This window comes from Notolabrus celidotus, chromosome 13 (genome assembly GCF_009762535.1).
Source record: "Notolabrus celidotus isolate fNotCel1 chromosome 13, fNotCel1.pri, whole genome shotgun sequence".
NCBI lineage: Eukaryota > Metazoa > Chordata > Actinopteri > Labriformes > Labridae > Notolabrus > Notolabrus celidotus.
The window spans coordinates 18,422,410-18,447,679 of NC_048284.1; the positions used below are offsets into that span (position 1 = coordinate 18,422,410).

The 25,270-nt window shown below is 39.4% G+C and overlaps 2 long non-coding RNA genes across 5 annotated transcripts in view; one reads left to right on the forward strand and one right to left on the reverse strand.

Moving 5' to 3' along the window:
• Positions 1-621: 621 nt before the first annotated feature.
• The window catches only part of LOC117823684, a 170,877-nt gene continuing 146,228 nt past the window's right edge, over positions 622-25,270 (reverse strand). Inside the window, exons 4-6 of the long non-coding RNA XR_004633466.1 lie at positions 6,660-6,786; positions 1,984-2,069; positions 622-1,885 (exon numbers count right to left, since the gene is read on the reverse strand). This is a non-coding gene — a long non-coding RNA (uncharacterized LOC117823684). The remainder of the gene's footprint in view (positions 1,886-1,983; positions 2,070-6,659; positions 6,787-25,270) is intronic.
• LOC117823682 overlaps positions 9,913-25,270 on the forward strand; it is a 29,072-nt gene continuing 13,714 nt past the window's right edge. For 3 of the 4 annotated variants that reach the window (XR_004633465.1, XR_004633462.1, XR_004633463.1), the window contains exon 1: positions 9,913-10,012. This is a non-coding gene — a long non-coding RNA (uncharacterized LOC117823682). The remainder of the gene's footprint in view (positions 10,013-25,270) is intronic. The other variant, XR_004633464.1, reaches the window with a different exon arrangement.

Sequence of the window (25,270 nt, forward strand, 5' to 3'; positions counted from 1 at the left end):
ACAAGAAATCTTAAAATCTTCGAAACAGATGATTCATAATGAAATTCTACCCGACTGTGTGTATCAAAAAAGAAATGAGCCACAAAGACCAAAACTGTTTTTTTTTTTTTACCAGGTTGTGGACATTTATTTCTGCTTTAAAAATATTAATTTTAACATGGGTGCTGATGGGAACTCTTGGGTTTTTGAAGCCAGCAGGTTTTCTCACCTCCACATAATTTCATTTTGGAGTGCCAAAGGTTGCAGTTTGGTTTGACTGTTAAAAGACAGCATGATGAGAAATTTGGTCTGCAAAAACTACTTACTAATAAGGACAAGATCTGGAAAAACTGGACCTTGGAGGTTAGTGTTTTGTCCATATGGGGCACCAAAATCAAAACAATTTAAATCCCATGAAAGCTTTAGAGTGAAAAAATGAAGCTCTAAAGTGTTGCACAGTGTGGTATAAAGTAGCCTTCTGAGGGATTTTTTAAAGGCTGTTACAGTGCAAAGCCAACTTTAATGTAATTAAAAACTGAAGTAATGAGCATTAACACTTGCTCCAATGTGCCAAACAGTTGTATGGCTTCTCCCATGCTGTTATGAATCTACTATTTATATATACAAACAAACTGATACAGCTTAAGTGCCTATTTTTTAATTAAAGAAGAGACAAGAACAAACATTGGAGAACAAATTTGTAAGAAAACGTGGAGTTAAGCACAGATACTTGAAAACTCTAACTTAGCAAAGTAACAGAGCACTTTTACTCATTAGCTGCACACCTCTGAATCACAGAGAGCAGAAGCAACAGAATGGAAGAGACTTAGGAATTAGAGCAGGTCTGGAAAAAGACAAAAGGGCAAAATATAAAGAACATTCAAAATCCAAAGTGCCATGATGGATTTTTATTCCAGAGCACAAAGCCTGAAGTCTTTTCTCATGCATATCAATGTGTGTTGTTCAAATTGTGCTTACAATCAATGAGCCCTTCACCTCTTTAAACATCAAAAATCACTGTACAGCATCGAGACGCTTGGGCGCCCTCCTCCTGCGTCGTCGCGATGATTCAGCAGTGGGAGCTGACAGATTGGTGGAATAATGAACAGCGGCGTGCTGGGGGGAACGCAGGCGTGAGCACATGGCTTCTTTAGCTCTTCAAACTTCTGTGTGCCAGCTACAGAAGCGACAGTCCATCCTCCCCTCCTCCTCCTCGTCTCCTCTGCTCCTGCTGTTCCTGGAGTGGTGAGACACTCATGCATGGGAACTCTCCAAAACAAACAGGTTTGGAAACTTCCTCTGCTCCCTTGAAGGCCCCAGGTGACTTCCAGCCTCTGTGCGATCAAGGCGCCTCTCTTGTTCTGTCACACTTTTCTTTACTTATTAATCCATCGCCATCTCGCTGCCGCTTTGATGCCGCTGACGACGGAGCTGTCCTGATTCTGTCACCAAAGAAGCTGTAAAGGTAGGGTACAGTCTTGGTGATGAGGGTACTAAGAGGGGCTTTGGAGAACCCCCAAGGTAGCATGAGAGGGTGCTTGATACAGCCGAGAGTCTGCACAGGGGCGATTTCCAGGGCAGCATTTGAAAGCATCGTTTCAAGAAAGGCGAGACAGATTAAGTGACAATTTGTCAGTTAATGTACAGAAGAGTTCTGCAGGGCTGTTTAGTACGACAAGTAGACTCCGAGATGTGACTGAAACACACACACATGCACACACACAAACCCACAACACATAGTTACACACTCAAGCTTCTTTTAAATGCCACAGGAAGGTACATTAGTGCATTAGCCTCCTCTGCTCTGCACGAAACTCCTCTATAATCCACCCCTGTGGATAGATCAGGCCCCGCGTCTCTTATTCCTTTAGAAGAAAGCAAGATGTAGGCTGGCGGGTTGGAGAGCCTGTAAGAAATGGTTCAGGAGGATTGCAGCCAGAGGAAATATATTTCAGAAGGGACATAATGCACCCTGGGGCTGGATTAACTAACACTGATACTTACAGCTAGCGGCGGGTGGCCTGTCATTGCTCCCAGGTGTGTGCCACTGAAGCGAGTCCAATGTTTACAGAGCACCTTCATGTCTGAGCCTGTTATTGGCCCAAATGTAGAAATAATTGATGAGAACAAGATGTAAATAATTAATGGAGATTATTTGCTTTGTGTTGTTGACAGACAAGAACCCTCTGGCTGCAGCTCTGCGTGCCGTTTTCTCCTCCAAACTAACTGAGAGGCTATTTCAGAGATGGCCGCCATCCCAGTTGTAAATTACTTTGGAGTGGAGTCAAGGGTGAATCTGTGTGAGTGTGTGTTTGTGTGTGTGGGGTATAGTAGGAGCAATGTCGATCCATCATTCAGTACTCACATGGGGTTGAAATGATTGTTTTATGAACACTTTTAAATGATGACATTGGGAGAAAGAACTTCAGTGCGTGTGGGGGAATTAATTTGTTGTGAACACCAACAGCTGTTTGTCTCTATTTACCCCGAGTTATGCAAAGGAGTGAAAAACAAGTAATTTGATATGATAATTGCGACTTAATGCATTTGATTTCCATTTTAGCAACTTCACTTCCCTGTTCTGTTCTGCCGTCTTCTAATCTTTTCATAGTCGTGGAGGTAAGTGCTTGAGAGGCCTCCTATGGAGATTACACCATCAAATTCAGTAAACACAAGCTGCTCAGACCTGTGAACCGCCGAGATCTTAACATTTTTCAAGACAGGAAATCACTTTTGATAATTACGTTTTTGGAAATGGCGTTTTAGAAGGCCTGAGATGGATTGTCAAGTCATTTAATATTGATGCAGGGATGTAAATGTTATCCAGACGAGGAAATTGCCCCGGCTAATTGGAGATCACACATTTACCAAGGGACGACACATGCAAAGTGGAAGTCATTCAGATCGATGTAAGGTGAGCTACTAAGGATGTCTGGTGTCAAAGTGTCAGGTGTAATTGTCTCACACTGCCATGACAAAGCAAATTAACCAAAGTGCAATTACGTTACCAGCCTCTCTTGGAGTGTCTTATTAAACTGCAGCGCATCATGCTCATACCATCAAAAACAAAGCAGTCATAATACTTCAAACCTGGTTGGCTCTCATGCATGTATTGTGCAGCTACACTTCATTAGTTAGCCGGTATTTTTCATCTTGTTGGTGTTTTTTGGTAATGTTTTAAAATTATGCAAATTAGAGCCAAAACAGCACAGAAATTTGGCTAGGAGAACTTGGCTCTAAAAGCAGCATACTGGCACTGGTGTTAAAAACTTGTGGGTTGAAAGAAGCTTTGACTTTAACAAACTTACTGCCAGGAAAGGAGGTTAAAATGAAAACGGGATGCTGGAATCAGTAGCGGTTTCAGGATCAGACTTTTAGGAGGATTAATACACTAAATACATTGTGATATGGCAAGTTCCTTACAACTTTTCAGCTTAATCGCTCATTTCATTGAATAAGAAGATATATTTAAGAATTGTATTTACAAAGTTATTCTAACTAATAAATAAATATATTCACATGATACTAAATTACTCAAGTTTTACACCACATTATACTTTTTAAGATGAGGTTGGGGAGAATAATCCGATCCGATATGACATAATATAAATACAGGGTGCCATGCGAGCCAAAATTCTGGGGTCACAGTTTCAGTGAAGGAAAAAGTTTTTATCATTCTTCATCGAAAACATGGGTGATATTAATTCTTATCAGTCTGAAAATCTGAGAAAACCTTTGAATCACCTAAAATTCTTTATGTGATCAATTTTACTCAAATGTAATTTTGTAGCTTTTATTTATTAGATTACTTTCTTATGTTCGGTTAAATTACACAAAACATGAAAACAAGACGAAGAATTATTTTACCAAGATAAACATGTACTGGGACATGAGAGGGGATACTCAGCAGTTTATAATAATTAGAGTCACCTTCATCTTCACTAGCTCTTTCACCAACACTTTATCATTTCTGTTCAGTTAAAAAGCCTTTAGCTAAATATAACCTCACCAACAATGACCTATCTTTTGTTTTTCAAGCTGCTGTCTTTTTTTTTTTTTACATTCATCATTCATTTTATTGCGAATCTCCATTATTGTTATTATTCTGTCATTTATCAAGGGAGGGAGAGATTTGTGTCTGCACCCTGACATGAAATTGTCATTTTGAATTTTGTGTTCAGCTACTTCTTACTTTTGATATGAGTTACTCTCTGAATTCATTCTCATAAGATTCTTGCATATAGCCCTCCTTATGTATTTTACACAGTATGCTAGCTAAGCTATAACATGTCACAACTTAAGTTAGCTTGCAAGCTAAACAAAAGACCATGAGAATGAGGGAAGGCTTATATCTTTAGTTGGTGCCAAAGTATCTCTAACTTCTGACATTTCATTGTTTCATATTTTAATGAAGACTAAACTCACTGTTGTGTGTGTGTGTGTGTGTGTGTGTGTGTGTGTGTGTGTGTGTGTGTGTGGGTGTGGGTGTGTGTGTGCGTTAGGTTGCTTTTCAGGTATGATCTATGACATGAGTAGAGGACTATATGTTTTAATGAAATTTGTATTAATTGCAAGTATACTTTATTCCAAATGATACCTTGAACATAAAAATAAGAAATTAGTAAAATACCTGTCAAATTCAAAAATCTGGTGAGACACATGCCCCTTTTAGGAATGTTACAGGGTTGCTGCAATGGAAAAAGGGGTACTTCAGCACCCTTTAAAAGAGTCTAAAATCACCTGTTTGTGGAATCATTATTTTGGACTAAAAAGAAATGCAACTCTCTCACACAGTTTTGACATTGAGAGTAAAATACATACTAACCTATTACAGTGCTTTTAGAATGTATTACATTCAGGAAGTGCCACAGTAAAGAAACAAATACCTTATTATCAAATTTGCAGGAGAAATGTTGTCAAAAGAATGACAATACCAGTTTCAAATTATGCAGGTGACAAAAGACACGGGGAATAATGCAAATAAGTAAAAGATGCTCTGTTCAAAACAGAGCATAACAAAGAACTGATAATTCAAAAGAAATGGGACATTAAAATCTGAGAACAAACGGGCTCTGTTGTATTTTAAAAAATGACTTTTGAAAGGGAAACTTTTGACGGTGTCAGCAACAAGAATTTTTTGTATCTCTTTTCATTTCACAAATAAAAAAGTCAAAATTCAAGATAAAATACCAACGACTGTTTGACTGAACAAAGGTGCACTCTCTACAAGAGTACATCTAAATACCCTTTTTATGACCTCCACACACCTGCCATGGCAACCTAAGAGAGTTAATAAGTTAATCAGGACACAACTCATACAATATAAAGTGGCATGTCTGGGCACTTGCATTGACATTTGCTGCAGGAAATGTAGAGACTGTGAGTGATCTGTCAGCTGAATTAAGAAGTGACTGACTAATTTGACTGAGGGCCATTATGTTGGAAAATCAACTCGCCTGTATTCTTAGACTTACAAAAGAAAATCATGAGTGTATGTGCATGGGAATAATTAGATGTCCCCTGATTTGAATAAGTATTTATAAAAGATGAATGTGCAGGATAAGGTGCACACTTATTGTGTAGAAAGAGTAAAGGAAGCTGTCCAGAGAAAGAAATGTGTGAAATTATACATTTAGTTATTTATGTTCATTTGTGCGCACTTTCATTTCCTTCTGAATGATCGTTTAATTTTGTTCATCACTGCCTGTTTCAACGTAAGCACTCAAACTAGCTCAATCCAACCTTGTTTAACGATTACTGACATGTCAAAGGTTACCAGAAAGTGTACTGCATTAGTGACATTGGTGCTAGAAATAGCAACAGGCGTACATAGCTGTTGCCTGTAGCAATGCACTGCCATGGCAAAGTACTAAAAGAGGATTTTATTGCTGTTCTTCTCATTGAGATGTAAGTGGTATAAAGGACGTTGTAGCGTGGTTACAGTGTTTCATAATGATTGAGATTTATGTACCAGGTGTTCATGCACCCTGACAAGAATCCCTATGCATATTTCTCTTTGTGCGTACTCCGAGTTTTAGTCGTGAATCTGCAGAGTTTTTTATGCATCTTGCCCCGAGTGTATTGAAAAGCTCTTCAAGAGCTCTGTCAGGCAGTGTGAGAGTGATGTGTGGCATAGTGTCATGGATGTGAAGCACCCTGCAGATGACAATCTCTCCTCATGAGTCACAAATTGAAGTGTGAGAAAAAAAATCTACTGACTGCTATCAAACTTGCGTGGGATGAGGGGACCGGCATTAAAAAGAGAAGGAAGACGAAAATTACTTCTTTTCTTTGGGAGATCCAGGCAGCTGCGACAGGTCGACAGCTCTGGTAGTTCACGATGATTCAGATTCTGCTGTCTTTTTTTTATTTTTTCAACCGGAGAGACACCAGTTTTAATTTACCTTTAGCTGCTGAAGCCTCCCCGCCTGCCAGCACCATCACAGCCTCGTCTCCGACTGCCACCAATAATGAGTTTATGCCTGCTGTGAACATTTTTAGCTCCATGCCAGTCTTACTGATCCAGCCCCCATGACTCCTTTGCTTGCGCTGCCTGGGGTGCAATGACTCTATGTAGCTTGTCTGCCCCCCTTATTCATCCCTCCATCATTACAGACGTAGAGTCTCTCACCACCAGTGTCAAGGCTCCCCTTTCTCTCTGCACTGCCACAGTGACTCACCCTCCTGGGCCTGGATCTTCTGCTGCTGGTGAACCAGTCCACTTTGCTCCCTCTGGGTTCTTTCTTGGGCCAGGTGAAATGAGCTATCTGGTGTCATGGATCCAACCAGCTTTTCCCTCTTAATTCTCTTGGAGAGAGATGAAAAACAGGCACAAGACAGGGAAACAATTCTTCAAAGTGTTGTTCTAATTCTAAAATTGCCTTCGCTACAGAGGGAGGAGACTGTAACAATGACAAAGTACCAGCTTTCATTATGAAACAAAATGGTTTGTATAGCTAATGTCTTGAAAATAGAGTCGGTCATAAATGTTAAGGTCAATTGTGCTGTAGATGCTGCATAATGCTATAAGAAGCAGAAGAAGAGTGCTTCTGATACTGCTCACACCCAGTGAGCACTAACCAGGATTTTGACGGACAATGAAACATTTTGTGTGGAGTTTAGTGGAAATACCACATCCCTGATATAGAAGGGGAAGGTGGCAGTTTTGCAGGTTTTTTCATGCATCATTACTGGACTGAACAGTATGATAAAATATCAGGGGGAGAAAGCAGCGGGGGAAGTCTTTGCCAAAATGATGCTGATGCTGCAGTTGAAGCAAGTTATGTGGTGAGTTATTTAAGTAGACATGACTGGACAGTTTCTGTCTGTATTAAGCTCCATCCTCAAGCTGAGCAAAGTTTTCAGACAGGTAATGTACCACTTACTTTGGAAGCACATCTGTGAAAGGAACTTTTTTGAACTATGAACTTTAATGAATGTAAGTACAGGTCCAGGCTTAGTGATGCGCATCTTGTAGCTGTGCCCAAGATTTTAATTGTAACCTCTATAAAGGCAAATGTGGCTCATCTGTATGAGCATAAGAGCTTAATAAGACTTGGGCATTTACTGAAATATGGTACTTTATTATTAAACTTTAGAATGGCCCTCCTTTAAGATGATGGTAGCAGTTGTCAGCCCAAGTCAGTTTGAGTTTGAAACCCCTGGTCTAGAGATATCATGGTGAAAGCAGTTTTAAACATCCACAGCAGAAGAAAAAAGATGACTGCACATGAACAGGCATATAGGCTGCACAACTACATCAAACTCTGGCTATGCAGGCAGAACAGGCAGAAACACTTAGTTAATATGTAGCAACAATCAATCCATCCATCCATCCATTATCTTGACCGCTTATCCCGTTAGGGGTCACGGGGGGCTGGAGCCTATCCCAGCTGGCTTCGAGCGGAAGGCAGGGTACACCTTGGACAGGTTGCCAACCTGTCACAGGCCAACAATCAGTCATTAAATCAAATCACTTTTAATGAGTGTGTTAATGTGTGATGAATCCTTTGACAGAAGCCGATTTCTGGGACATAGAATCAACATCTACAAGTGACACTCAAACTTACGTATTAACCATGTTTTAACGTCTTTTCAACTGTGGCCACCTATGTTTTTAGAAACAATATTTCAGTGGAAAAATGCTCACTTAGCTTTCAGTAGCTGTAAGTCCACCACCTTCTCTGTGTCTCTCCCCTGGTTGATTTCCTTCATTATTTTCTAGTTTGGCAAACTTTCTAAAGCTAGCCACACACTAAACGATTTCAAGCCAGACTTAAGGCCTGATTTGCCACCCTTGACAATCAGGGATTGTGTGGCCTAATTTGGGGCTTGTCGGAACCAATTATTTGTCCAGATTAATCTTGAGTGTGTGGTGTTAATGCCACTTTTTAACTGTTCCTGGCTGCGTTGTTGCCTTCCTGATCTGGAATGGTAAATATCTGACATGTTTAATATTTACAATTAGAGTCAGAGTGCCTCCTGAATACCTGCATTAACTAATGAGAGGAGCAGACTGGAAAATGACCCCAAGCCAATTGATATACTGAAAAAGAAGACCAGCTTGTGTCATTATTTACCTACAGTGTATTCTTTCCTCATGACATTTTGTTGCTCCATGACAGAACACACGACAGGATGGTTGGGATGGCCGGTGAGCGACATCCCTGTTTGTTTATCTTCTGAAGTCACATTTGATCACGCCAGCTTCTTTGAGATCTCATGTCTCTGCAATTTTTACCGCAAACCTTTAATGTGTGTTTTAGCAGTCTTAAGGAATCGTCTAGTGTGTGTTCAGAGGATTATGATGTTGAAAATTGGTCGAAAATGTCCCAAAGAGTGTGGTCTCTCACTGTTTTTTTTTTAAATCAAATAAGATCCAAAAGTCAAAGTTCAAAAAGTTCAGAGTCTTCTATATAGTCAAAAACTGCAGTATGCACCAGACATAGAGGATTTAATTGTATGTTTCTCTCTCAGACCCTAGTAACGACAACAACAGATACACATAGGAAATAGCTAGAAAAAGATTCGCTAAAATTTAAAAGAGTAAGCTAATAAAAATAACAAAATACAGTTTTGAAATAGTGCAAAAACTTTGCTATAGTAAAGTCAAAGTGAGTGTGTGCGTTTCAGTCCTGAGGATGACAGACCTCAGCGATTGTTTTTTTGTTTTGTTTTGGGTTTTTTTGGGGGGGGGGTCAATGACTGGGTTAAGTCTGTGAAGGGGGAACTGGAATTACCATTACCATGCGTCTGGTGTGTAGCTAGCTTAATGTGACAATGACACAGTAGCAACTTAAGCTTTTATAAATGTGTATTCTTTCTTGTGAGTTTCTTAAAATAATTTGCCAATGGTGAAGTACTTTAATTCTCCAGTAAGAGTTTAAATGAAATGAAGTGGATGGAACAGTTAACTAGCTAAAATATTTTTCTTGAATTTGGTCAGGTCTTTGTTAGCTTAAATTTAAGTGGCACAAATCTGACTGTCAAATATGAATTTAATTTTGCATGGATATTCTACCACAAGTGAATGATAACTGTGGTGTTGGAATGAATTTGTTATTGCGGTAAAAGATTGCTGCTGAGTATGTTTGTGTGTGAAATGATTTGTTCAGTTATTCAGGGCGGTGTTTTGATAGTTTTGGTTAAATGCTCTGACATCGTCTTTTTTTCACCTGTCTTAAAGTGCGTGAAAAAGACCACAAGCGTTCCCTGTTGATAGATCTCATTTTGGGACCCTGTGGTTTGGAAAACAAAATAGCTTTTTCCTCATGCTGCTCTTTGACTAAACTCTCATGGAGTAATTTGAATTGCCAATTCAGTCATTTTATTATCAAACAGGGGAATATTAATGGAGTTTGAATCAACATTGGCCTGGGAGTCTGTGTGGTTTTAAATTTGAAAGAAAACATGTTCTGCAGTTCCTGTGGAAATAAGTGATCCTAAATTTTGGGGAGGCATTTTATACAGCTGAAACAATCTTCATCCATTATCGATGACACCACACTACCATGGAAACACGAGAGATTTGACGGTAACAAAACTGTAAAACTGAGGATTGTGCTTTACCTTTTTACTTTTTCTCTTTGATTAACTTTTCGTCTGTCAGCAGGACTGTGAGTGTGAAACAAAGATTTAAATGACTGTCAGTACTGTGGAGTCTGTGGTTTATAAAACATTACTGTGTGATGTTTACTTATTTTTACTTGTGCATTATCAATCAATCAATCAATCAAGCTTTATTTATATAGCACCTTTCATACAAATGAAATGCAACCCAAAGTGCTTTACAGCGATTGAAAACAAGAAAGAAGCAGAAATGAAACAATGGCAAGACATATTAGGGGAAGATATTAATAATGATAATAATAAAAATAATAAGAATACAAATTAAAAATAAGAACAACATAAAATAAAATAAAAAAGAGACAAATGCACACCAAAATAAAATAATTGTAATTAAAACAAGTTAAAGCATTAAAATTAAGAATAAAAATAGTTAAGATAAATAGATTTAAAAAGGTAAGGATAAGAGTTGAAAAATAAAACTAAGGCTAAAAATATCAATAAAACTGAGTAGATATATAAAAATTAAATAAACAAATGAATAAATACATAAAAATAGAATAAGATAAGAGTTAAAATTATGCGTTTTTAGTTTACGTTTAGAAGTCTCAATATATCTCTATCAGCGCCTCTCAGATCCTCCGGCAGGCTGTTCCATAGTTTGGGAGCGTAGTGGCTGAAAGCAGCGTCACTAAATGTTTTAGTTCTTCTCTGAGGAACAGCCAAAAGAGAGGAGCCGGAGGATCTGAGAGGTCTTCCTGGTTTATACACTAAAAGCATCTCTGAGATGTAGTCTGGTGCGAGGCCATGCAGTGCATTAAAAACTAGTAAAATAATTTTAAAATCAATAAGCTGAGGAATCGGATTTTTCTCAATGCCAACCTGAGGACATTAATAATGTTTGCATGAGTTTGGTTCTGGTTCTGTTTGCTCCAGTTTGGTTCTGGTTCTGTTTGCTTGAGATTGGTTCTGGTTCTGTTTGCTTGAGTTTGGTTCTGGTTCTGTTTGCTTAAGTTCGGTTCTGTTCTGGTTCGGTTCTGGTTCGGTTCTGGTTCTGTATGCTTAAGTTTGGTTCTGGTTCGTTTTTTTCTTGAGTTCGGTTCTGGTTCGGTTCTGGTTCATTTCGGGTTCGGTTCTTGTACAGTTCTGCTACGGTTCGGTTCTGGTTCGGTTTGATTGAGTTTGGTTCCGTTTCTGTTTGCTTGGTTCCGGTTCTGTTCTGGTTCGGTTCTAGTTCGGTTCTGGTTGGGTTCTAGTTGGGTTCCGGTTCTGTTTGCTTGGTTCCGGTTCTGGTACAGTTCTGGTACAGTTTGGTTTTGGTTCGTTTCTGGTATGGTTCTGGTTCAGTTCTGGTTGCTTGGTTCTGGTTCTGGTACAGTTCGGTTTTGGTTTGGTTCTGGTATGGTTCTGGTTCGGTTCTGGTTCAGTTCTGGTTGGGATTGCTTGAGTTTGGTTCTGGTTCTGTTTGCTTAAGTTTAGTTCTGGTTCTAACCCTAACCCTAATCATAACCTTAACCCTAATCGAAACCCTAACCCTAACCCTAACCCTTATCCTAACCCTAACCTTAATCCTAACCCTAATCATAACCTTAACTCTAATCACAACCCTAACCATAACCCTAAGCCTAACCCTAATCCTACCCCTAACCCTAACCCTAATCATAACCTTAACTCTAATCACAACCCTAACCCTAACCCTAACCCTAACCCTAACTTTAACCCTAATCACAACCCTACCCTACCCTAACCCTAGGATCAGGGTGAGAATGGTTTTGAACAGAAATGCACCAAGTTTTCAACACAAACCATTAGTTTTTGCAAAGTTAAGGTAAAATATACGGCTACAAAAGAGCCTAAATTAAGAGCCGTTCGGGAGTCGAAAGAGCCGGCTCTTCTTTGGGAGCTGAGTCAAAAGAGCCGGCTCTCTGAAAAGAACCGAACTTCCCATTACTTAAGCACATGCTTACTACCATTTGCACTCTTAGTTTCCCTCGGAACTATTTGTATTGTAAAACGTATCAATGTAAATACTTCAGAGCTGTACCATAGTGATAAACAGATAACACTTCAATTTGAATCAAGTAAATACCACTTGTATACTTTAAAACAGAGGGTCATTTCATTCCTTGTGGAAAATTAACAGTAGCAAGTTTCACATATCCCTTCGAGCCACCAAATGGTATCATAACAATGGTGTATGCTGTTTTGTAATGACACAGCACAATTTTATAATTTATTAGAAATGTATTCAAATTATTTCACGGACCCCCATGCTATGGTTCGTGGACCCACAGGGGTCCCAGGACCCCGACTTTGAGAACAACTGAGCTAGAGTACAGTAATTGAGCTCTTAGCCTGGAGAGAAAGTTGTGAGGCATAGACCCCCAAGCTCTCTGCCCGACTCCACTGGTCACACTATAACTTAAATATAAGACTCTTTGAATCAAAAGAGCACTCTACAAGGTTAATGTACCATAAAACATAGACAATATACCCCCGTTTTCTGTGAATGCATGATTATGAAGTGAAGGAGAAAAGATGTGAAAAAAGTTGCGCAGTGTCGCTGTCTTTTCCAGCACAACGTGCACTCAACTTTCAATGAATGGGGATGTGTTTTGTTAATAGGGTTAGGTCGCACGCAGCCATGTTGGAATAATTTTCCAGGACTATATGTAATTTTCCAGGACATTTGACTTTTTTCCAGGTGTTTTCCAGTACTGGAAAACTGGTCAACTGTTTTCCAGGACGCGTGGGAACCCTGGAGCTCTTTGGAAGACCAGAAAGGAGAGCATTGCAGTAGTCCAGCCTGCTGGTTATAAAAGCGTGCATTAGTCTCTCTGTGTTGCTCAGAGAGAGAAACGGCCTCACTCTAGAAATGTTCTTTAAATGATAAAAGGCTGTTTCGGTGATAAAACGAGCATGTGGTTTAAAATTAAAATCAGAATCAAATAAAACACAAGGGTTTCTTGCTTCTTGGCTTGGATTAAGTCCATGAACATTTAGTGTAGAGGCCAGTTTCTCTCTCTGAGCCTTTGAGCCGATGAGGTCAAGCAGCACCAGGACTGTAGGTTTGTTGTTGTCAAGGTTTTTTCTGATGTCATCTACTACTTTTAGTAAGGCGGTCTCTGTGCCGTGATGTGTTCTAAAACCTGACTGAAACATTTCAAATTTGGTATTTGAGTTTAAAAAGGTATTCAACTGAATAAAAACAAGTTTCTCTAAAATCTTGCTTAAAAATGGGAGATTTGAAATTGGTCTAAAATTACTACGTGATAAAATGTCTAAGTTCCCTTTCTTTAAAAGAGGTTTCACTAAAGCAGTTTTAAAATCATTGGGGAAGACACCCAGCTGTAGAGAATAATTAGGCTTTCTTTGACTTCAGTGCTGGATCCAGGGGGTGATCCAATGGCCACCTGGAAATCATCAACCATGATTGGCTATTTGCCCATCAGAGGCACCTGTAATGAAATCAACTGTTCAGGTTGTTTCAACAGGCTGCTAATATCTCCTTAACATTTCAATATTCTTGTATTGGTACTTTAAATGGCGACTTTGGACAAGCATGTTCTTTGAGATTTAAATGTTGCCACTCTGTTGAGTTTTGCTATTCTTTTACATTACAGGTTGAAGTAGATGTAATTAGTGAAAATGAACCTCCGAGATTTGGAGTAAGCCCCTAACCCGGGGAGTCCACATGCGTGTGCACCACGTTACGATTGGCACCCTCCGTCCGAGGGCTCGCGCCCTGGTCTACAGGACGTGTGTTGGGAGCGTAGCGCAGCTCAGAGCAGGCAGGATCAGCGGGGTCCAGCATAGAGAGAACCACATACAAACAACAGGTCACAGAGCCTTTCTGTGGTTGAATTTCTGTTCATTTGGAGAGTATTCCATTACTTTTGTGCTTTAATCATCACTGAGTATGCTGCAGAACTGTTAAGTTTAATTTTTGCAGGTTTAGATCAGTTTAATTCTAATAATTTGGCTCTATTTTGTTGTCCTGTTACCTTCTGACACAGTTATCATCTTAAAGTCCTGTTGTAGTCGACCTGGATCACATATCAAAAATAGACTTGAAGCGTATCTCTGGTGGAGCGGCGCAGGGGCACGCTCACAAGACGGAGCTGAGATGCGCCGCATCACGCCCTGTGGACCCTAGATCATTGACTAGAATGGGAATGTATCGGCTGCGCAGTGCATCCGTATTGTAACGCCACGCATCCCCAGGCTTAATGTTTACCACACCTGGCGCCCCTACAAAAATCAGTGTGCTAGTTTGGCCACTCCAATCAAAAAAGTCTGGTCCTGCCAATGTTTAAGTCAGTGGCTGTTTTCGAAACGGCCTTCTGTATACTACCTATGAATGTAGTAAGCAGTACATATTTGAAGGTAGTATGTAGTATGACTGTGCTGTTGGATCTGTTGTGCAGTATGCTGGGTCAGGCCTCGCTAGTTTTTGGATTTTGGAAAGCGGAGGAAACATCCTCTTATGATTTAAAAAGTTAATAAGTGGTTTATATTTAATTTAATGATTTTCACAGACATGACCAGTTACCTGTGAGATGGGGATCGCCTCTGTAAGTGACAAGATTAACTGGCGTTACTTCACTGTAAATGTATTGTTAGACATCTGGTACAACTCCAAGGCTGAGTGCCACCCGTCATATTCACCTTATTTCGGCGATTGAACAAACGCAGGCAATCAATGGATATTTAGTGAAGCACTTCCGGTTTATTACTCCCGGACAATGTTAAATGCTGGTAACTTAACAAAGCCCATAGAGCAGAAAATCTCTCTACAGTTATGTCTTCATGGAAAATGTAAAGTGTATGTGCCGTTAGAGGTTGTCATAACAGCTGGTACAGACGGAAAATTTTCCTAGAGGAGAGTTACGATCATCGACCGCGTATTAGAGCTGAATTTGGATGTGGAGCACCATAAGACACCAACTTTGCGTGTCTGGCTGGAGTGAGATTTTTATGACATGGACCTAATAACATGTTCTAGCACTTAATCACGTGCGCTTATATAGGATTTAATCATAGACTGTATTAATAAGGATTTAACATAAGAATGCAAAGTGGTGTACTCAGGCTTTTTGAGGGGCAGGAAAATAGAAAAGCATCTCCATTCAAACCCCCAAATACTGAATAGCATAACACGTAACTCCCTGTATTCTAGTGAACATTTATGGGACCATTTGAGTAGGAAATTGAGTAATTCAATATAAATTAGCTAGAGGTTAAAAAAGAAATCTAACACTTAAATCAATAAACACTTTCTGGAGTGTTAAACTGAACTCCCAGTGAAACCTGTGGCAGTCAGGGGTCCTGATCATTCAGGTAGAGATAACAAGGATAGCTAAAATAAGGGATGTTTTACAGCCTTTCTGTTTTTACTACAGTAGTTACACTAAAGCAAATTCATTGTGTCGCTATTGTATGGCCTGAGGTCACTATTTGAATGGGAGAGGAAATTTTAAGGTGGACTATTTTTTGTCACGTTACTCTTCAGGAGTTCAAGTCGTGTATCAATTAGGCCACCTTAAATGTCAAAACCATAACTGACTATTGTGTTGTTTCTAATCGTCTCTCACTCATTATTTCTCTCTGACAGAAGGCAATCAGAGTCAAAGTAGGGAAGATCAGAATCACATGTTGAGCTGACCGATCAAGACAGAGTTATTTAGCACGCCTCTGTGCTTTTAAAGTTACGCATGAACTCCACCTGACAGCACAAAGTAATTGAATTATCCTTGGAAGTCATTTCAGGACACTTCTTCATGTCATACTCCTGGGCTCATATACTGCGCAGATGTGACAACAAGTTACAATTACGACTTTTGATTGAACTTTTCTAATGTTCCCAAGACTTTTTTGAAGATATTTGTCAAGCTACACAATGACGAATATTATGAACCAGAAGTCCGGCACAAAATGCGGAAGTACGGAATAGCTTTACTTCAGCATTCAAAAATAAATGGTAAATGGTAAATGGACTTGTACTTCTATAGCACTTTTCTAATCTTTCTGACCACTCAAAGCACTTTAACACTACTCGTCACATTCACCCATTCATACCCATTCACTCATTGATGGTAGAGGCTGCTATGTAGTAAGGGACCATCAGTGTTAGCTAATCTCATTGGTTCACATTCACACACCTCTGAACAACAGAGGGAGCAATTCAGGGTTCAATGTCTTGCTCAAAGACACTTAGGCATGTGACTGCCAGAGCTGGGATCAAACCCCCAACCTTCCAATTGATAAATGACCGACTCTACCCACTGAGCCACAGCTGCCCACGTAATAAGGAATACAGAAAAAAAGAAGGAGAACGTTAGCGCTGTGCATTGTGCACAGCATGAAGCAGCATGTGAGGGAGACTGGTCCGCTGCATACTGAGAAATGTTCCTGAATCAGTATGACATTTTGGCATAGTGCAGGTTTTGCTCTTGTTCACATACTGCATATTACATACTGAATTTTGGCCCCATCAGTACATACTGCAAGTACAATAGGCGGATTCGAAAAAGTTATTTTCTTTATTACCCTCTACCTTATCTTTCACAGACTTATATGAAGCACTGTTATTACCCAGGAAAGATGAACTGAATGTAATTTTGAATGGAGCCATCATTAGAAATGATTGCCTAATTGCTGTAACATGCTAACATTAATAATGACTTGGGTAGGCAGCTGGCAAATGTAAACATACAGCTTATGGAATATAAAATATTACAAAAGCATTGTGAACTGGCAACATTCTTCGACTCTCATATTGTAAGTGGTCCAACATTGTGTGAAGTTTACCACTGTGCTGCCGTGCAAGCGTCTTTCAAATCCATCTCTTAGTATCATTTGACTCAGTTAAGTCTTCATCCATTATGCATTGAATATTTCAAACACTTTCTGACTTACAAACCTGCTGTAAAACTTTCAAACTTCAGGCACTGACCATTATATAATGTTGTTTCATGACTGCAAAGCTGTGTGAAAAGTAACACCCACAGGCAGTCTAACTTTGTATCACTGGAAAAGCAGCCAAAACAAAGGGTTTCAGGGAAAGGCTGACTAGTGCTAAATGAGGATTTTCACAGACACCAGTACAAGATAATTAAAGGGGTTTTCACTCTATAGGTGTCACAGACTGAGGATAAAAGGATTCCTGTAATGATTAGTTTTACTGACCAGTAATTCGGACACCGACTGGCAAGGGTGACATGGTTTAGTGGCTTAGTAAACGACACGCGCACATCGCTAGTTACCATCAGCACAGATCTTCATCAGGGTCATGCTAATGTAGTTTAAAGATACAGCATTAGCCAACCAGCCATGATATATGATGCATTACAGTGTAAAATAAGTTATTCCCTTTGTTGATGCTGAATGCAGAGCTACATGGAACACCAGTGCACAACTATAAAGTCACACAGGGGGTCATTACTCAGAAAATAAAGTAAGCAAACATAACTTGTTCTATTGACAGCAGTTGATATTTGATTTATTGAAGACAAAACTTCACTGAAATAAAAAAAAAAGGTTTACAGCAGAATCTGAGTTCTGACAGAGTACCAGCTGCTCCATTTCAGAAGGGGGTCAGTGTCTGTGTGTCGAGATTAGATAAGGTGTGTACATTGTAGACATATGATAGAGGATGATAGGTAAGAATGAGTGTGCTACCTCTGAGATATAGTGGGTGAAAAGCGGCTATAGTGAGTTATCTTATTATATCTTTATTGGTTCTTGGCTGTGTGAACAATCATACTTTTGGACCTGGAGAGCACTGAGCTCCTGTGAGGTCTTAGGGAGAAAGATAAGAGGTTAAAACACCCTTAAAAATAAAAGTAGTGTATGGATGTTTCCCAAACTTGAGGTCATCTGTAGCTGTAAAATAAATAACAGGAAATAACTTCATGTAAATTTGAAATTGCTGTTTTAGTGGTGGTAGCTAACCTTTGAATAGGAAGGATGTGTCTGTGTATTTTGTGCAGCTAAGAGACGCAAAAAGATTGAGGTAACAATGTTTAACAAATGTGGCTTCTCATATTTGATAAATCTGACTGAAAGGCCAAATTAACCATCAATTCTGCAGTTTGTACTAAAATTGTGACTGTTTTTTTTAAGCTGGCATCCAGACAATTAACTCATCAAGTTAATCTAAAGAGAAAGGACTTGCCCCAGGTCGTCAGCCCCAGGAATTGTGTTCAAATTAACTTGTTTCCCCCTCAGTTTCTGTCTAAAAGTGGATTCAAAGTGTACCAGCATCACTCTTTCTGCCACAGGCACCAACATCGTTGAATTTGAGGCAGTAGTTTCCAAAACAACAGCCAATAGCCTAGAGGAAAAGCTGCCTGCTCAGTTGTACAACTGCAAATCTGAGTTTGATGCAGCCTGAATGACATGTGATTACTGTTAATGAATGGAGGCAGCACAATTTGGAAAGTTTCTCACCAAGAGCTCAGTGGTGGCCCTCTGGTCTTAAACTGTTGGTTGAGTTTAGAACTGCCCTAAATGTGAAGCTTCAAATTTTTAAAAAAGCAAATAAGTCATTAGGATTTCTGGTTGGAGGGCAGCTGTGGCTCAGTAGAGTGTCATCTGTTAATCACACGGTTGAAGGTTTGACCATCAAATCCTGTCCCCACACAAGATAGAAAAACCCAATAACTTCAGATGGTGAGGCCTTACAGTTAATTTCATTCTGCACCAGACCCACAGTGCTTGTGTAGCTTTCAGCAAACACTTGACTGCCACACACATAAATTTCACATGACATTATTTTTTATTAAGATTCATGAATTCATACTAGAAGGCAAAAGAGCCCCTGAATATGTATGATGATTTAATATTCTGGTATCATGTCTTTTCGGAACAGGGAAATTCCCGAATGTGCACATATGAAGTCATGACACTGTGCTAACATCAAAACAATCCACCATCAAGTGTGGCTTTAACCATCGCCCACTGGTTAGAGCTGATAGCAAGTCATTGGGCTTGACACAGCCAACACCAATATAACTGATGTATATTTGATTCACTTTTATCAGGCTAGCAGTATGATGGTGTAGTGCTTAACAAACACTACGCTGCAACACTCATACAACACAATGCATTAAGATCAAGGTTACAAGTCAACCGGCGTCCTCTATGATGGTGTTAAACAACTACATGCAACCAGTTCATCTGAAGTCACATTTCCCCTGTTGGGCTTGTCTCTTAATTGTTCCTTGTTGACGCGAGCACTGATGACTCGGACTTGGACTAGGACTCGAGCATTGATTGCAGAAGGACTCGGATGATAGAGAGGAGGACTCAGGCTTATGTATTGATATAGACTGTTTTAATGTCTATGTTAGATTTTGTATATGTACGTTTCATAAAATGTATTCCGTTCAGAGCGAGGGCTGGCAGAAACGTCTGCCAGGATTAAAAGACGCTATCAGCCGTGATCCCAGGCAGTGATCCCAGTGCAGCAGAATCGCGTCCCTTCATCAAGCGCGGCGCACATTAGCACACGACACAGAGCACTGTGACTTCATTCATAAATTAATCTCCACACCAGTGGTGGACAAAGTACACAGCTTCATTACTTCAAAGTATCAAAGTATTGATACTCCAGGTTAAATATTACTCCGATTCAAGTGAAAGTTTCTCTGTCAAATTATTACTTCAGTTAAAGTACTGAATTACTTGATTTTAAAAATACTTAAGTATTCAAAGTACTTCATAAAAATCTGAAAAAGTTGTATTTTCACAATACATAAATGCAGTTAAGACTACATAGGAGTACATTCTGTTACATCATGTTTATTTAGAAACCATTACTTGAAATCTCTAAAAACTATACCATGGAATAAAAACAGAAACTAAGTTACTCCAAGAACAGACAACTTAGTTTGAAATGTCCATCTGCAATGAAACAAATATTACGTAGCTCAACACGCTTTCTCAGGTTGGACAGTGAATATTTGTACGTTTGGGCAGAGTGGTGCTGCGTATCATTCTTCATTTCAAAAACCTCTAACACGGTCTGAAGATATGTACATGGGTGCTCATGTGGAGAATTATAGCCATCATTACCACCTCTAAATGAACTGCCTGATCTGAGTGAAATCTGCTCTGTGTTTGCTCCACATTCAACTGTGGAGATGCACGAAAAGTGTACTTCAGTACTGTACTCAAGTAAATGTACTCTGTTACTGTCGACCACTGCTCCAGACACACCGGTGGGATTTCGTTAGAATCTCATTGCAGTGGCAGTTAGACCTTGTCAATTAACTAAACTCAAAACTGAAAATCAAACCGGCCACGGCTCAGGGGGAGAGCGGATTGTACACAGGAATCAAACGCATCGTAAATGCCCAGGAAAAACTGCAGTTTCTCTGATGTCAAAGTAAACCAGCTAACAGTAATGTTAGCTTTCTATCATTGATGTTAACAACAATGTTAGCTGACATTACAACTGTTGTATTATTTATGTATGTAAATGGTTTCATGTCCCTCCAAATTTCCAGTATCCGTTATCTTTTCTGTAGTTGATTAATTGTGAAGCGATATGATTTCAATACTTGACTCCAGTATTACAACACCATTATAGTATTCAAGCTTTGATCATGAGTACAATGTCGGCATAAAACGGCTGCCATTTCAATAATGAAATTCTACCAATACTATAAACATAGCATTCCCCAATCAGAAGAAAAATTGATTTACTTTCCAACATTAGTCTTTGTTTTACATCTAAATGTAAACTGACCCAAGAGTGACAATTGCTTCTAGTATAATATACCCTTTCCTGCAAATATTTTAAGACAATGTATTTATTTCAATGTTTCAGTTCAATACGTACTGTAATATGTTTCACTATTCCTTACATTCCCAGTGCAGGATAAACAACTAAGAGTGAAGTACAGTGTTGTGTTAATAATGATGCTGGTCCAGTCCTCATGAGACGGTGTAACAGACAGGGCCATTGATAAGGTTCATGTCTTTAACAAGACGAGGGCAGCCCACGGCTATGTAGCATTAAAGCCAAATTAACTGTGTTAATATGTACTGGATCCTCACTGCTTTCTGCTTCTGACAGCCAGCAGTGCTTCTGACCCTCATTAACCCGGCCAATGTACCTGCTCGCAGCTCATATCGATAACCAACCAGCCCACGCATTATACAGTAATAATGTTATACAAAGTCATATCAGCAGAAAGTGTTATGTAAAAAAAAGTTAATTTCTCATTTATACCCAAATATTCTTAAGCCTTGACAATGGGCTTCCAAACCCTGGAGGCAATGACACATCAATAATGTGTGAGTGTTTAATTTGTAAAGAGAAAGTAAAAGTGGAAAAAAAATGCAATTATCAATGTTTTACCCACTGGCACGGACAGCTGGAGAGTAGGAAGAAAGACCCAAGGGATTTACTTAAATGAGGAAGAATGGTGGGAAAATGTTTCTAATTATTAATATCTGGGAAGTCGCTGCTTCTGCATTAGTTCATGTACTTTTGTGATTTGATTCAGATTCTTACCTAAAATCTAAGTATGAACAGAATTTTTCCCAATCCAGATCATACTGACATATGTAGTTATCAGCTAAAGTAACAAGTAACAAGTCATTATAAATGTCTGCAATTCTAACTGCGTTATTAAATTGGAATAGTAACCAGATACAGTACTAGTTATTGCAAATAGAATTGGAGCTGCAAAAATCGTAGTAATGCATTACCCACAACACTGGTGACTTTCCAAAAAATACAAACATCAGTAAACATAGAATATTATTCACAGGTAGTGTTTCTATGACTCAGGATGTTCAAATAAAAACACAATGTTACCTAAAAATCAGTATATTCAGTTAAACTCATTGCAATTCTTTTTTTTTTTGAAGTGGCTAAATACTGAAAGTTTTGAGTTTTGAGTGCAGGCTAATGTAGCTCTGAGCATTGACAGCATGAATCTTAATGTTCTCCAATACAATATATTTTATATATTTTATTCTTCCTCATATTTACCATTTTTGATGTCTTATTTAAGGGTTGACAATGAAATGGCCTCTGAGACAGTATGTAAATGTCGATTTACATATGTATAAACCGATCAGCTGCAGGCATTACTGACTGTGAAAGGGGCAGATGCAGAACAAAAAGCAGGTTTGGCAGATTGGACCCTGTGAATGGCTGCCCAGAACATGAGCCAGAGGATGGCAGATCAGAGAAGAAGTGTTGCCAGTGAAGTAGGCAGTCGCTCTCTTTTAACCCCCCTCAACTCCATTTTCCCTTCTTGTCGTGCTCCCTTTTTCCCCCTGCTCTTTCACTCTCTCTTTGGGGATTAGATGCAGCTGCCTGCCTGTGTACTGCTTGTATACATGTCTCTTCATCTGATACCTTTACAAACAGTTGCTTGTTTTTTTTTCTTGCTGATCTCTCTCCTTCTGTGCACACCGCTTCCTCTGACCCTCTGGTTACAGAATCGACAGTCGGCAAAGCAACATCTGGCTTTTTAAAAAGGATCCACTTATGCACCTAAAAGGCCCCACAGAGTTGTCCTGAATAATGACTGAAGCATTTCCCCCTCATGTATAGATGGATGCCACATCATTTGTCTCCTTGTTCACTGCCCCCAGCTGGCCACACAAAATGATTGAAAACTACAAAAAAAGCCCACAATTTTCAGAACAAGGTTACTGTGATCAGATAACACGGAGGACTAGCGGGCAGAACTGATTGTTTATGCATAACAGCTTCTTTCAAAGTGGCACAATGGAGTGGAGATGTGGTCCTTGACCCAGTTAATTAAAATACTGGTGGGAATGTAACACAATAATGTCTTTGAAGTTAAACACAACAGTGCTATTCACGTTCCCAGATTAGCATTCCTTTCTCACCAGTTTAATTTAATTTACCCAAGGACTATGGAATTAGTTGGACTGCATACTGTCACAACACTGCATTAGGCAGACTAGTAAATAAACAGAATGGCAGTAATTAAAGTTGTACACAAATTTTAATTAACCTTAGTGTTTGTTTTGACTTGTGTTCTTATTCTGCCAGATATGTATCTTGGAATGTTTACACAGTAGGAGAAAGTGAAATTTAATGATCGCATTACTGCACTGCATTGTGCATCTATGTTAAATGTTAATGTTAAGCAGTTCCAGCCAACCAAATTTGACCATCGAAAGATAGGAGTATTTTTCTACCATTTATGAAAAAGGGAGAACTTAAAATTTTGCATCCCAGTGTTTGTGTTAGTCAGAGACTCGGAGAGTCACTGTCAATGTCACTTTGGGTCATTTCATTGATCTAGCATCAGAGTGGGTGGAAACTTATAAAAGTTATGTACCATCTTTGATATGATCTCATGCTAAAATGTTCTGCCACAACAATTTGCTTCTTTCAGAGGACCTAAACTCAACTATAACTAAGTTAGAGCTAAATTAGTCCCATGGAAGGAATACTATTACTAGCTTGACCCCATGGGTTGGGGTTATTGTCAGCCTGACAGCATCTGCGCCCCCGCCCGCTCACTCAAGGTGAATTTGCCTGAAGATTTCCTGCTGCATTCTCACACGATCTCAACCCATAGACTGTATAGAATATGGACGTAGTATCCGTGACGTCACCCATTGGTTTCTGAAGCGCTGTTTTGAGGCTAATTGGCGGTGGGAGTCATATTGCTGCTGTGGAGCGATTGTGACGTAAAGAGGCGGGCTTTGAGCCTCCTAGCAAACAGTTACAGTGTTCCCGCCTGTCAATCAAGTCAGCTGTGCCTCTCATTGGAAGACTTGTAATCTAAATATCTTTGAAATTGCCGCGTTACAAAAAAATTCACCCCCCTACAGTGTGTGCCGATCGAGAAATGAGCTATCCAGACTACACTAGTCTTTTGTACCAGGCTGTAAACATGTTTATTTCTGCTGTAAAGATCAGCTTTTTTCAATTGGTGTGTATGTGATTTCCGGTACTTCCGGAGCCAGCCTCAAGCGGATCCTCGATGAACTGCAGCTTTTAGCACTTCTGCATTGGACACATATTTTTAGACTGCAGGTTGCCGCTTGGCTCAACCTGATGAACTTGAAATAATACTATGGGTAATTTCTGGAAGTTTTACATAAGTTAGTGCTTTCTAGCTACCACGGTACAATGAGCTATCACAAATGTTATATTTGCTCGGTAACTAACATAGGTTTCTAGCTATCAAAAAGCTTTGAAAAATGTGGAATGATAGCTAGCTAGTAAGTCTAGCTTGCTAACTGCAGTTTATAGTTTAAAAAACATAGTAAGGCACACGCAACTGTTTAAAGATTTGCTAGCTAGTTGGCTAGCTAGCTTTTTATTGTACCCAAATCAATAAAACCAAATTTTAAACCCACATTTCTAAGAACTAGGCCTTTAATAGAGGTCAATTTGATATAAATCCAGTTAACAATACAGAAATAAAAGGTGTGAACTGAACAGACCTATCACAGTGAGACAAAGAGGGAATGTATGTATTGGTTCACCAAACCAAATTAAACAAAAGCCAAAAGACTAAATCACTAGCTAAACCTATAGTCCTCCATGACATCAAAGCACATAGACTGCTCCAGCAAGCCAGATTTAGCACAAAGAGTTGACCTAGCAAGCTGGCCTTCATTTCGTAGGGCCTGTGTCTATAAACACAGATTTTTGCACTGGCAGTGCCCACGACCTCTATTTCAGAGGGCTTCTTACCAGCACTTCCTGCTGCTAGGTTCTGATAGTTGTGCCGTGGCATGTCCTCTTCCTTCAGCTGTAAGGACTTTTTTTTGTTTATTTCCCCTTTAATGGCATGTTCAAATAAATGTAGAAACAATTAATAGAAATCATGTACTAGCATTAGCAGCAGCTCTGAGCCTGGAAATTGTAACTTGAAAAAAGTGTGGTTAGCTTCTCCTCCATATGGACCACATCCATTGTTGTTGAAAGAGTGAATATCAGAAGCCCCACCCCTCATGATTAGTTGGTGATCAAGAAGTGACTTTGACAAGCCTTGTAATGTTCTAAAAGCTGAACCATCCTCAACTGGGAGCGCAGGGACTAACACCAGGAAAGAAGATGTTTCCACAACACATCCATAGATGATGTCTCAAAACATTAACTCAAAAGCTCTAGAATATCTAAATTTAAGTCTGACATTTCAGCAATATAATCATAATTTCATTAAAAACATGACAACACTGAAGAGACATCTATCAAAAATTCCTACGTATG